Source organism: Desmodus rotundus, chromosome 4 (assembly GCF_022682495.2).
Source record: "Desmodus rotundus isolate HL8 chromosome 4, HLdesRot8A.1, whole genome shotgun sequence".
NCBI lineage: Eukaryota > Metazoa > Chordata > Mammalia > Chiroptera > Phyllostomidae > Desmodus > Desmodus rotundus.
Window position 1 is genome coordinate 64,565,125 of NC_071390.1, and position 14,095 is coordinate 64,579,219.

Here is a 14,095-nt window from a genome sequence, read left to right on the forward strand (position 1 = left end):
GTTAACATTCATATTGTGGCTATTCAAGGATTGTGAATTACTAAGATTGTATGTCAAAAACCTAGAAGCTCAACATTTCAAATTACTTCTGGACTATTAGTCCCAATGGAATTCAAGAATTGAATTTGTGTTTTGAAGTAGAAAGTAGAATCATATATGCATTGCTTACACATATACATATATGTATAAATATAATGTATATGAATAAATAAAACCATATACATAAATACACATCTGTTACACTTTTTTATTTTTATTTGGTTAAAAAAATAAGTAATATGAAATAAGTCATAAACCTGCTCTCAGGAGAGAGAAAGGCAGAGTGGTGAGGGTGGTGAACTGTACAAGATGGAGAAGATTTCTCATGGGCTGAGTGGCAGCTGGGGTGGGGAAGTCTTGCTCCAGGTGTTCCGTGGGAGGAACTCCAGCCCTCTAGGCAGTGCTTGATAGCCAGACAGCAGAGAGCAAACAACAGGTGGTAGTTCCCGAAATCAGTAAGCATCAGGCAATGGGGGAAAGGAGGACCTATAGTTGGATAGGAAATGGATGCAGAAAAATTAGGAATGAAGAGCTGAAAGCAAGTAAGGGTTCCCACTAGGGGAAAGGGGTATCTATTAGTACACAGCAAAGTCTGTGTTGCAAGGCTGGGGCAGACTCCAGAGAGCAGAATCAAGACAATAGGCAGAGAAAACCAAGTTCCATACAGGTTAATGGGCTAGGGCTTCGAGCACAAGTAAAGGGCTGTAAGTCACTTAGAGAGGATTAGGGCTCTCCAAGTAAGTTGAAAAGGCAGCAGGAGTCTGGAGCTCTGAAAATTCTTCCTGCCAGAGGATGCGGAAAGGATTGGGTTTTATGATAAAGGGTTTTACTAAGAGTAAGGAGAAGAGGGATATAGATACCATGGACTAGGTAGGATCAAGTGATGTCTACTTTGCAGCAAGAGCCTCAGTAAACTATCTTTTAATCAAAGTGAACAAGTGCTTTGAAGCAAAGAGAAATGAAAATGGAAATGGGAAAAGCCAGAAGTTATGTAGAAGTAAAAATAACAGGGAAAGTAAAATATACCATTATAAAGAAAAGAACAAATTTAGATTTTTAAACTTTTCTCTACTTGGCCTTCTACTTGGTCCTTCTAAACCATGACTGGGTACTGTTAACCAACAAAATGACATAATAGTGTCCATGCTGAAAAAACGTACCTGTTTCTCTACTCTTCACAATGCTTTTGTCGTATTTAATACTAGGCATGAAACCAACCTCAAGCATTATCTTGTCAAGGGCATCCCTTCACTGGGCTCTAACTTATCTCCATACCCACCTTTGCCTCATAAAGTCTTTATGAGGTAAATGACTTTGGATGGATTAACTTGGTTTAATCTATTGAATTACTGCCTTCCATGAAAGCAGAAATCCTTGTTTCACTGAAGAATATGTAATCCATAGTTTCCTTGATTCACCCTCACCCCTTTTAACATAGTTCATGCCACCCTCTAAAACTAGATCTTGATGACAAGTTTCAGAAATGCTTAGAGGCAATTTTATCCTTATCGCTCTCATTAATTAACAAATACTGAGCACTTGTTATGCCAGGAACTAGGCTTTGAGGAAACAGTTGAGAACAAGATTGGCAAGGTTTTTGCTCTCATGGAATTTACATTCTAGTGGGGCACAGAAACTCAGATGAGACTATAAACAAGTAACAAAATGAACAAGGTAATTTCATAGAGTAAAAACTAAAGTTCCAACCTGAGATTCTTGCCTATTTTATAGACTGATTCATATGTTTGAAAATCGAATTAGCATATAAAGGGTATGTTAACACACTTGTGATAGTTTTATGTGTCACGACACAGTGTTCATCATAGATCAACAAGTTCTTTGGTCAATCCAGCTGAATTTCCTCGAGCAAAAGGTCCAGCCTTTTCCCTAAAATTAAACTGGTGTGGTTATGTAGAAGATTTGAAGTGACAAATTTTAGTTGATGTAAAGAAACTCACTGTATCATACATTCTTCACACATAGCAAGATACTGTAACCCACGACTATCAAACCTGAGACAGCTAGGATTCAGACAAAAAAAATTAGAGTAAACAGAATTGAAAAAGAGTTTGTAATTATGGAGGGTATCTGAGTTAATTAAAGGCAAAGTTGGGTAAGAGGAGAAAAGAGAGGCAGAATAAAAGATGGTCTAAAAAAATCTTTCAACAAGAATGTAAGGGAATTTAGACATTTAAACAAGAATATAAGGAACTATTCTAGAATCTAAACTTTTTTTTAGGAATAACGTGTATAAAAACAAATATTAGTGCCTGACACATTCTTTTCCTTCCCTCTTTCTTTTTACCCATAGTTTAAAAAGTGATTTCACAATATACAAAGGGTCCTTTAAGAAAAAGTATCTTTTCTAAGGAGGCTTAACGTGATACATTCGTTAAAATATTTACCAAAGGTTAAGGCCACATCTGGTGTTAAAAAGAGGCCTATATTCTTTCTTCGCTTACAGGGCATCGAATAATTTTAACAGCATTTTCCACAAAGAATGAAGGGAAATGGAAGAAAAGAAATAGGGATGATTATTTACATTTTCCAAATGGGAATGAAACTCTGGAGGGTACACAAGGTCACTAGAGTGAGCCAAAGCTGGAGAAGAGAGCAATATTTATAGTGCACTGACTTCAGTTATGTTGGGTTAACTCCACTCATCTTAGGCCTTTGGAATTTACGGCTCACAGATCACAGGGCCCCGGCGGCTCCGCCCTCGGAACTCCCGGCCCTACGCGTAAATACTTCTGCAACTCAGTTGAAGTGGGTCCTACCTGTACCTCTGCACCTTGGTAAAGAGACCAGAAAGAAAAGCCGGGGAGCGGTGAGAATAATGAATAGTGTGCCTACATTTCTCTATTCTTGGCCTCCACGCCGCGATGTGTGGATTCTGAGCAGTCAGGCTTATGGCACCAGCGGACCTACTGGCGCTCCCGGGGAGTATTAGTTTATCGGAGGTGTCCACTCGAAGGACCTGCCAGGAAAGAACGTTCGAGGGGGTCCGGCCAGCGCGCAGCACGCCAGAGGCGTCTGCTCGACGCGGCTACCGGAGACCAGCCGTCCAGCCACAGCGGCAATGATGTTGCTTGGTGAAGTCAGGCCCGCGGGGCCGCGTGGAAGGGAAGCCCCTCCTTCCCCTAACAGCAGCCCGGCGCCCCCTTGCCGGCGGCGGGGCCTCGTCCCCGGCAACGGGGCGCCAGGCCCCCTGGACCCTTCGGGCGCTTTCGCCGCACGCTCGGCTTCTTTCGCGTCCGGGGCGGGGCGGGGCGGGTCCGGCGTTCTCCCAGTGCGCGCGCGCAGCGCCGAGTCTCGCGGAGGCCTGCCCCTCCCCCCCAAGCCCTGTGCCCCAGCAGCCCCCACTAGCTGCTCCCCCCGCCCCCCCCCGAACACCCCACGGTGCAAGTGTTGGCGGCGGCTGCTGCTGCTGAGATTGGAATCCGCCTGTTGGAGCTCGGCGAAGGACCAGGGAGGAGGGAAAAGGGAGGACGGCGGCTTCGGCTCCGGCGCGTCTGTCCGGCCGAGACGAGGATCTTACGGCCGTTCGAGAGTCAACCGGGCCAGAGCCGCTGCACGCCAAGGGCAGAGGCCGAACCGGGCCCCGGTCGCGTCCCGGCGGTTCGCCGCGCCCACCCCGCTTCGCGCTGAGGGCTGGAGGATGAGTTCCCCAGAGTCTGGGTGAGTTGACTCGTCTGGAGAATGCGTGTGCGCGCCGGGAGGCCGGCGCGGACTCCCGGCGAAGTTTCGGAGGGAGCTGGGCGCGTGTGGGAGGCCCGAAAGGGGGGCGCCCCGGCCTGGTGGTCCCGCGGTGTCCCCGCCGTCTCGGCTATATCAGGCCGCGGGTTACAGGGCCCCGCCGTTCGGTACCCTCACCCCGGGCCCGAGCCCGAGGCCGTCGCCGACCCCAGCCCCCTGGACGCCCAGCGTTGGGCCCTGGCAACCGCTCGGCCCCTCTTTTGTTTCCCGGGTTTCAGGCGGAGTTTGGGGAGGCGGTGTGGGGAGAAAGCCGCTTCAAAGGACGCTTCTTGAATCCTTAAATGGGAAAGCGCTCACCTTCGTGCAGAAGCTGCGAGGTTGATATTCGCGATTTGTCTCTGTAGGCTTCTTCCCCCACAGCCCCCGCGAAAAAGGAAGAAAAGAAAATGTGTGTTTCATGGGGTGGTAGCGCCCGAAGGAGTTGCAAGCCCTCCCTCAAAAGTACTCGTCCGCGGGAAGGTGCCAGGTTTCTCGGAGGTTCACCTGTTGTCTCGTGCTGCCTCCGCTGCCATGTCTGTTGTGATTCTGCACTTTAGTTTCAGAAAACTTTCTGCTGGATCGAATGTCACGCTTTTTTTCTTTTTCCAGACTCGTAGTGGGAAGGTTTGGCAAGGAAAAAAAAGATAGCTTGCGTCAGGAAAGAAAATAATGTGCTAGGGTCTTGCGTTTTGTGACTTGGTTCTTGGATGGTTTTACTTCGGTCAGAGTGTTGCAGGTTTTCTCTTTTAAACAGTCAGCAAACTGTTCTGAATGTATAGTACGAACTCGGCAGATTAACCTTCGTAATGTCATTTAATCCTTAAGATAACACTGGTTATTGTATTCCTCATTTTTCACTCAAGAAAACCGAGACGTAAAGAGGTTAAATAACTTGTCTAGGTGAGCTGTGATTTGAATCCAGGATTTAAAAAAAAATACTATTCACGAGCTGTTAAAGTGAGGCGTAAGGATGAGTTAAAAACAACCAAAAACCTCTTTCTGCAACCACATTTCAGAGCACTTTTCAGTTAGAGTTGAAATGATCTCTATTTTGTTCCTTGAGTTGAAAACTTTTTTCTTGTAAGAGTTGTTCAGTTCTTAATTAAAGTAACAGTAGAATGTAACTTAATGCCTATCACTGTTTTCAGTTTCTGAAATAAAAAGTTTGTGGACAGATTTAAATATTTAAACTTAAAGCTAAAATACAGGCAGTTCTGAGCTAGAAATAGGTTGAGTTTCCAAAAGTCTGACTGAAATTTAGAATGCCCTTTTAATAGAACCAGTATTCTATTCCTGTTTTGCACCCCCCCCCCCCCCGCCCCCTTGCACATTCTCTGTGGAGCTCATTTCAAACATTTTCTACTTTCTTCACTTCTCCAAACCCTTTACTGAAAAGTTTGAGGCATCCAATGGGAACTCCTTTCAGAACTGATTGGATTCCTCCTTTCATCTTCTTTCCTTCCATCTTGGTGGAAGTTCTTTCTATTAACACCTTGTTTCATTTTTCTTTTCTTTCCTACTTCATGGAGTGTAAGTTGTCCTCTCTTTTGTCTTAGGGTTCTTAAAAGGACAAGTGTGCTTAAGATTCCCATAATTTACAATTAAGAAGTACAAATTGGCAGTTAAAAACTAGTAACGGAGATGTAGAATACAGCATCGGAAATATAGTCAATAACATATGTAGTAACAGTGGTGTCATGTAGATAGTAGAATTATCCGGGGATCACTTCTTAAGTTATTTAAATGTCTGACCACTGTGCTGTACATCTGAAACTCTTATGTAATATCGAATGTCAGTTGTAATTGAAAGATTAAAAAAGGTTAAAAAAAAAGATGACCTCAGTTTTCAAAAAACCTTCCCCGGAGTCCATCACTCCCTCAAGCTGTCTTGTTATTCCTTTTTCTTTTCAGATATATGAATATTTTAAAAAATTGCCCATATAAAAGCAATATGTGTTCATTAAAGAATAATTGTAAAATAGAAAAATATTGAAGTAAAATTAAATTCATTCCTTCATAGTCTTATCTATAGAGATTGCCAAGCATAGTCTACTCTTCCTACCTTTACTTCCTGGCCATCTCTTCACTTCGTAACCCATTGTTATCAGAATTTCACCTTCACAAAGGTCTGCTATAACCTAATAAACACATTTAAGGCATTTTGCTGAGTCAAATCCTTGAGCTTCCTGTAGCATTTTGAAATGCCTTTTCTTGGCTTTTGTTCATCTCTCCATTTCATTCAACAAATACTATATTCTAACACACCATGCAAGATAATAGGCTGCAATAACAGGTATGGCCCTTACCCTCATGGAGCTTAGTCTAGTGGGGGAAACCTATATTGAAGAATGAATTCTAAGCCCTGGTCTGTAGCTCAGTTGGCTAGAGCATTGTCCCCATATGCCAAGATTTCAGGTTTGATCCCTATCGGGGGACACACAAGAATCAACCAATGAATGCATAAATAAGTGGAACAAGCAATCAGTGTTTTTCTCTCCCCTCTTCCTCTCTCCAATCAATAAATAAAAATTAAAAAAGAATGACTTTTATAATTAAATGTGATATGATTGTAATTCAAGTGCAGAGTATCGTAAGAGTTTAAAATTTTAGAGAACCTGACCTGGTGCTGGTGATGCTGGGAGAATCTGAGAAGGTCTCCTGAAGAAATGTTACTTTGAAGCCCACACAGTTCTGAAGGATGAGTAAGAATTAACTAGATGATAGGAGGGCTTTTTTGACATAGTACTTTGTTTCTTATTGCCCCTTTTCTGCTTTCTGTTTTTCCTTCTTCCTGATTAATGTGTATTCTCCAAGTTTCACCTATCAGATCACTTGCATATTTCTTTAGTCCTTTGACATTATTGTGTAGATCCTTCTGTCTGAGTAATTCTCAAATCTCTGTTCTTTATTTCTCTTCTACACTTGAATCTCTGTATATCCAACTGTTCTATGCACGTCTTTATCTGGTTGTTCTGGTTCAAACTGAACTCTTCCTTACCAAACTTGTTTCCCTGGTGTTTATTTCTGTTGATGTCATTCCAAACCCAGCCCTTTCATATTCCATCATGTCTTGTCTATAGCCACCATCTATGGGTTCTCCTTTAATGGAATTGCCACTTTTCTCTTTTCCTGCTAACTATGGTACAGTTTTTTTTTTAAAGTCCTTTCTATGTTTTTTGATTTGAGAGAGAGAGAGAGAGAGAGAGGGAAGGAGGGAGGGAGGGGAGGGGGAGAGAGAGAGAGAGGAAAATTGATGTGAGAGAAATAGCAATTGGTTGCCTTCAATATGTGCCCAATGAATTGAACCTGCAACTTTTTGGTGTATGGGATGCCTCTTCAGCCAGTGGAGCCACGAGGCCAGGACTGGTACAGTTCGTAATACATGTTGGTTTCAAGGTTCTAATAGACTTATGAAACAAGTTGGACAGGTTTTCCTTTTCTCTTTTCAGGAGCAATTTAGACTGGGGTCATCTTTTTTTACTGGAGAGTTTGGCAGACCTCACCTATAAGACCATTCAGACTTCAATTTCTTTTTTTGTGAAGACAACTTTGGGTTCCATTTTGATTTGCTTAGCTGTTCTGTGTAGGTTTTCTATTTCTTGTGTGAATATTAGTGTTTAACCTACAAGTTTATTTATTGAGTTTTTAAATCTAGTGTTATTTGTTTTTTACAGGTCTTTTTCCTTAAATTTTTTGATTTGATATATATTTGCATACAGTATTATATATTCATATATTTGATAATTTCCCTTTTCTGTCTATCTGTATCTATTTCTAGCTGAATCAGGTTCTCATCTCATGTGGACATATGATCTTGCTTTCAGTGCCACCTTTATCTGGGTTATCTTATGCTTTTCTGCCCAAATTAATCTTGAAGCTCAGTTCTTGTCACTAATTTACTCAGAGGTTTCCAGGGTCTTCTATCAAACAAAGTCCTTTCCATGGGATTTGCCTCAGATTTACCTTATTCTTATCCCACTATCCTTGCTTCCTGGACATGTTCTTCCCCCCCACCCCCCAGCTCCTGCAGTGGCTGTACTGTTCCCTCTACTTGGACTGCATAGGGGGCCAATTGTCATATGTCTAAGTCCTACCCATTTTTCAAGTTCCATTTCAAATTCCATCTCTGTATGTGATAAAAGTGTAAAAATCAAAATAAGAAGTAAATAGTTGATATCTAAATTATGTGATTCTTGAAATAGAAGTTTAGTCATCTTATTTATAGAGGTATTAAAACAAAATTGGTGAAAGTGGCTATCACTAGTTAGTGTCACTTCAGTGGAGATAGGTCATAAGTTGGTTAATTTTCTTATGGTCCTTCAGAATGCTGATATTTAACCCCGTGCATCTCTTACTTCGAAAAAAATCTGCAATTCATAATGTAATAACTTTGCATGCAGACAGATGGTAATTAGATCTATTGTGAGGATCATTTTGTAATGTATATAAATATGGTAGTACTATGATGTACACTGGAAAATAATAGGATATTATATATCATCTATACTTAATGTAATAAGGTAAAAAAAATCCACAATTCAAAGGCTACATAAAATAAAATGATGAGAAAACTAAAATAAATATTTATAAATAAACAAGTAAATCCATTTCATCTCTCTCTGAAGGCTTCCTCATTTTTTTTCTGAATGGAATCCCTTCTGAAGGAAGAAGATATTTTTAAGGAATGGAGTTTTTTTATCGAATATTTTCTTTTTCTAATTAAAAAATTTTTAAGTATATTTTATTGATTATGCTATTATAGTTTTCACAATTTCTCCCCTTTACCTCCCTCCTCCCTGCACCCCCCCCGTTATCTAATATTTTCTTACTGCATTTACTCATTTGTCTTTTTTAAAAGATCAATTATATTGATGTATAATTTATATACAATAATAGGCACACAAAGTTAAGTGTACAGTTCTGTGAGTCATTTAGTCTTTCATAACAATTTTTATACAAATACTAGTTCTGTGATTAGACTACAGCCTGGGTCTGTAACTGACTTTGTTGCATATTAAAATAAATGAATGGAGAAAGGCCCCTGTCTAGCCTAGCAGTGGACATGAGTTACAGTAGTACTGATCTGAGTTTTGGATCTTGGGAGCAGGAAATTATGGAGAGAGGAAAATGGGTTTCAGCTCAGGCTAAATTTTGGAGTAGAAAGTGTTCTTTTTCCCTTTTCCACCTTTTATTAGTGTTTATGCTTTTATTTTTTTAATTTTATTTTTATTTTAGAGAGGGGGGAAGGGAGGGAGAAAGAGAGGGAGAGAAAGAAACATTGATGTGAGAGAGAAACATTGACTGACTGCCTTCCATTTGTGCCCCAACTTGGGCTGAACCTGCAATCCAGGCATGTGCCTTTACAAGGGATCGAACCAGTGACCTTGTGGTCTGCGGGACAATGCCCAAACAGATGATCCACACTGGCCCAGGCATGTTTATGCTTTTAGAATGATTTCTTGATACCTCTAGGGTTCATATTGACCAAGTCAGTTCAACTCGTTAGTACTTAAAAGATTAAATGTTGAGTTGCATTGAATTACATCAATTTAAAATGCACCATAATTTTATAGAGAAAATACGCTTATAAAGAAAATATGCTTCTGGTTAACTTTAAGAAGTCATTGATTGAAGATGCACCCTTATTTCAGAGATGCTAAAATATGAAAAAATTTATGCACCTTAGAATTAATGAAAAGGGGTTCTCATTTATCAAAACTATCATTCCTTTAGTGTAGATATTGGGAAGAATTTAAACCACACATTAGTGGGAGTTGCTTACAGCTTTATTATTGTAATGAAAAGTTATTTTTTTTAAAAGAGAATGCTTGTTAAACCTCTTTAACATGTAAATTGTTTCAGGCTATAAAAAGAAATATTTATTTTTGAATGGGGTCTCCCACAACAGTCTGGTTGCAAAGCATTTTGACTCCCAGCTTTCAGTATTTTTCTCCTTAATTTTTAAAAATCAAATTTATTGGGGTGACATTTGATTAATAGGATCATACAGCTTTTAAGTGTACATTTCTATGATACGTGATCTGTATATTACATTGTGTTCCCACCACCCAAAGTCATATCTTCTGTCACCGTAGAGTAGCCCCCTTTGCCCTTCACTGTCCCCCGACTCCTTCCCTATGGTAACTAACTGCCATACTGTTGTCTGTGTCTATGAGTTTCAGTTTTATATCCCACATATGAGTGAAATCATGTGGTTCTTGGTTTTTTCTGATTTATTTCGCTTAGCATAATATCCTCAGTGTCCATCCATGTTGTCATAAATGTCAGTATTTCATCTTTCCTTATGGCTGATTAGTATCCCATAGTATGTATGTACTGCATCTTCTTTATCCAGTCTTCTGTTGAAGGACAGTTTGGTTGTCTGATGTCTTGGCCACGGTAAATAATGCTGCAGTGGACATAGGTAGAGTGCGTATATCTTTGCAAATACATATTTTGGAGTTTTTTTGGTAGATAACCAGGAGAGGGATTGCCGGGTCATATGGTAACTATTTTTAATTTTTGATAAACCTCTATACTATTGTCCATAGTGGCTCTACTATTTTACATTCCCACCAGCAGTGAATGAGGGTTCCTTTTTCTCTACAATCTCTGCAACACTTGTTATTACCTGTCTTGTTGATAATAGCCATTCTAATATGTGTGAAGTGGCATCTTACTGTACAGTAAGTTTTGATTTGCATTTCCCTAATAACTAGTGAAGTTGAACATTTTTTCATTGTATGTCTTCTTGGGAGAGGTGTCTGTTCAGGTTCTCTCTCCATTTTTTACTTGGATGGTTTGGTGTTGAGTTATATGAGTTCTTTTATCTATTTTGGATCTTAATTCCTTTTCAGAGCTGTTTGCAAATATCTCCCATTTGGTTGGTTGCCTTCTGGTTTTGTTGTATGTTTCTTTTGCTCTGCAGAAACTTTTTAGTTTAATGTAGTCCCATTTTTGCCTTTACTTCCCTTATCTTTGGGGTCAAGTTCATAAAACGTTCTCTATGATCAAGGTGCATAAGTGTAGTACTTACGTTTTCTTCTATGTAATTTATTCTTTCAGATCTTGTATTTAGGTCTTTGATCCATTTTGAATTAATTTTTGTACATGAGGACAAACTGTAATCTAGTTTCATTCTTTTGCATGTGGTTTTCCAATTTCCCCAGTATCATTTATTGTAGAGGCTATTTATCCATTGTGTGTTTTTGGCTCCTTTGTCAAAAATTATTTGTCCATATACTACATGTGGTTTTATTTCTGGGTTCTCAATTCTGTTGCATTGGTTTATGTGTATGTTTTTCTGCCAGTACCTTGTCGTTTTGATTATTGTAGTGCTATAGTATAATTAGAAGTCTGGCAGTGAAGTCTACCTCTGACTTCGTTCTTTTTTCCCATTATTGGTTTGGCTATTTGGGGTCTTTTGTTGTTCTATACAAATGTTTTTTTTTTTCTGTTTCTTTAAAAAAATGACATTGGGATTTTGATGAGGATTTTGATGTCTATTGCTTTGGGTAATATGGACATTTTAACTGTTGATTCTTCTAGTCCATAAACACAGAATATCTTTCCATTTCATTGTATCTTTCTCAATCCTTTTAACAATGCTTTGTGGTTTCCAGCACATAGGTCCTTTACCATCCTTTAAGTTTATTCCTGGGTATTTCATTCTTTTTGTTGTAATTGCAAAAAGATTTTTTTTTTCATTTCTATTTCTGAAGTTTCATTGTTAGTGTATAGGAAAGCAGTGGATTATTGTCCATTGGTTGTGTATCTTGCAACTTTGTTTAGTGTTTACTGTACTTGTTTATTTTTTCTAATAGTTTTTTTTATGGAGTCTTTAGGTTTTTCTGTATACAGATTCATGTCATCTGAAAAAAACTAACACTTTTACTTCTTCCTTCCCAATTTGGATGCCTTTTTATTTCATTTTCTTGCCTGGTTGCTCTGGCTAGGACTTCCAGATCTATGTTGAATAAGTGGTGAGAGTGAGCAAATTCTTTTGATAATTTCTTTTGTTCATTTTTGGAACTCACAGATTCTTTTAAGAGCTAGTAATTTTCACAAAATGGTACAGATTATGTTATGTAAAGGGGGAATCGTGGGAGAGTTGTGATAGTCAATTTTATGACTTATTTTAAAGACAATATCCAGTATTTACATACTGTCATTAACAATCATCAAAAATATTGTAAATGTTTGGGTATTTTTTTTTTATTCTCACCTGAGGACATGGGTTTTGATTTTAGAGAGAAAGGAAGGGAGAAAGAGAGAGAGAGAAACATCGATTTTCTAATTTTGGTGGAGGACCCCACCCTGACTGGGGACCAAGCCTGCAATCCGGGCATGTGCTCTGACTGGGAATTGAACCTGCTATGTTTTGATTTGTGGGAGGACACCCAACCAAGTGAGCCACACTTGCCAGGGTTGTTTAGATATTTTACTAAATCATAGTTATAATGTATATCGATTTTTGTAGCTAGTATTTTAAAGGCAGTCAATTCTTTAAAAATAGAACAACATGATGTGCTTGGAGATCCCAGTGGTATTTTTGGAAGAGAACACTGATTAGAGTAGGGGCTTAGGGATATGAGATGATTAGTGAGTACAATCCAACTCAGGGTGGGCCTAGTGGGTCCCTCAACCAAGTTCATGTGGAGAACTAAGGAAGATATTGGATAAAGGAAATTACTCTTTGGTATCTTTTATTAAGAACCAGTGAATCTGAGCTACTGTGACATGGTGGACATTGTTATTCTTATATAATTTTTTAATACTACTAATAACATCAGAAACATTGGAGCTAGGCTATTGCTCTAGCTGTATATAATTGCTGTTGACTTAAGAAGTAGGATAGAACCCTGGATGGGTGGCTCAGTTGGTGGAGTGTTGTCCAGTATACCAGAGGGCTGTGGGTTGGATTCCCCATCAGGACACGTTCCTAGGTTGTAGGGGTGTACAGGAGGCAGCCTATTGATTTCTCTCTTACTTTGATGTCTGTCTGTGTCAAAATCAGTGAACATATTCTTGGGTGAGGATTAATTAAAAAACAAGAAGTAGGATAGGAGTATGTCAAATGCAGGGATAAAATCAGATCTACAGTTTACAGAGATTAGTTATACAGTGGAGAATCAGTTTGAAGAAAGGAATACTGAAGTTATTGAAACTTTGTAGGAAGACTGTTCCATCCCAGACCAGACTAAGATGGTGGCAGATAATTAAAGCCTAGAATGGACAGGACTTGGTAATTAGTTATGGGTGAGAGAAGGAATGGTATTGGCAAGAATGACTCCCAGGTTTCTGACTCCAAAACCTGGTAGAGTAGATGTGTGTTGATTGAGATGAAAAAATGTGGAGGGAAAACTGGTTAATGGAGTATAAAATAGAGGTTTTATCACATGGAGTTTGAGGTGCATCTGCAGCAACCACATAGAGGTTTCCACTTGGTAATCGCATATGAGGGGGGGACCCAAAAAACCCAGAGTTTATTTATAAAAATTGTGTATTTATTCTTACATGTTTAAACTTTGGTAACCTTCAAAGTACTCTCCATTTGATGCAATACACCTATTGAGATATTTTTTCCATTGCTCAAAAAGTTTTGGAACTCTTTGATTTTGATGCATTTTAGTGTTTCTGCTGTTTTTTTGTTCCATCTCTTCTACATTGACAAAACATTTCCCTTTAAGAACTTTTTTCTTGGAGGGGGAACAAAAAATGTTGTTTGGGGCAAGATCAGATGAATAGGGAAGATGTGGTATTGGGGGTCTTGCTATTTTTGGTCAAAAACTGCTGAATACTCAGCGTGGTGTGGGCAGGTGAATTTGTAAATCACCCATCATGAAATGGGCAAACTGTTGAAAGAGCCTTCAAATAAACTTTACTGAAGCAGATCACAGCACCTCACAACAATGCCAGCTGGCACACTGATACAGATGGGTTCCTATAACACTTACCTAGCAAGGGAAGCCTGTAGTGCAAGGGGCCCACCCTCTAGAAGATGATTCCATTTTTTGCGGGGGGGTCATCCCCCTTGTATATGGGTCTGGAGTTTGACAGAAGTTTGGTTGGAGGTAAATGTTTGGGAGTGATTACAATATAGCTTGTACATTCATTCCAACAGTGGGAATTGGGTGGCTCTCTTAAGTGAATTTTACTTTCAAGTGACAAATTCAACTCAAATTAGCTTAAAGGGGAAAAATGCTCCCCCTTACTGTTTTTGAAAAGCCTAGAAATACACATGGCTGGATCTAAGTGTTCAGATGTTTTGGGGGCATGGATAGCCTTCCTAGAACCATGGGAGCTGGTAAACCAAACCACA

At 39.6% G+C, this 14,095-nt stretch overlaps 1 protein-coding gene and 1 long non-coding RNA gene across 4 annotated transcripts in view; one reads left to right on the top strand and one right to left on the bottom strand.

The window, feature by feature from the left end:
* Nucleotides 1-240: 240 nt before the first annotated feature.
* Nucleotides 241-5,072, bottom strand: LOC123479801 (uncharacterized). The gene is made up of 3 exons (XR_006655550.2): nucleotides 4,093-5,072; nucleotides 2,893-3,016; nucleotides 241-525 (listed from the first exon to the last, which is right to left on the bottom strand). It is a non-coding gene; the product is annotated as an uncharacterized lncRNA (long non-coding RNA).
* Nucleotides 3,406-14,095, top strand: part of BMPR1A (bone morphogenetic protein receptor type 1A) — a 175,402-nt gene continuing 164,712 nt past the window's right edge. For all 3 annotated transcript variants that reach the window (XM_045196188.3, XM_024561298.4, XM_024561299.4), the window contains exon 1: nucleotides 3,406-3,717. The gene's annotated coding sequence lies outside the window, so the exon portion shown is untranslated. The remainder of the gene's footprint in view (nucleotides 3,718-14,095) is intronic.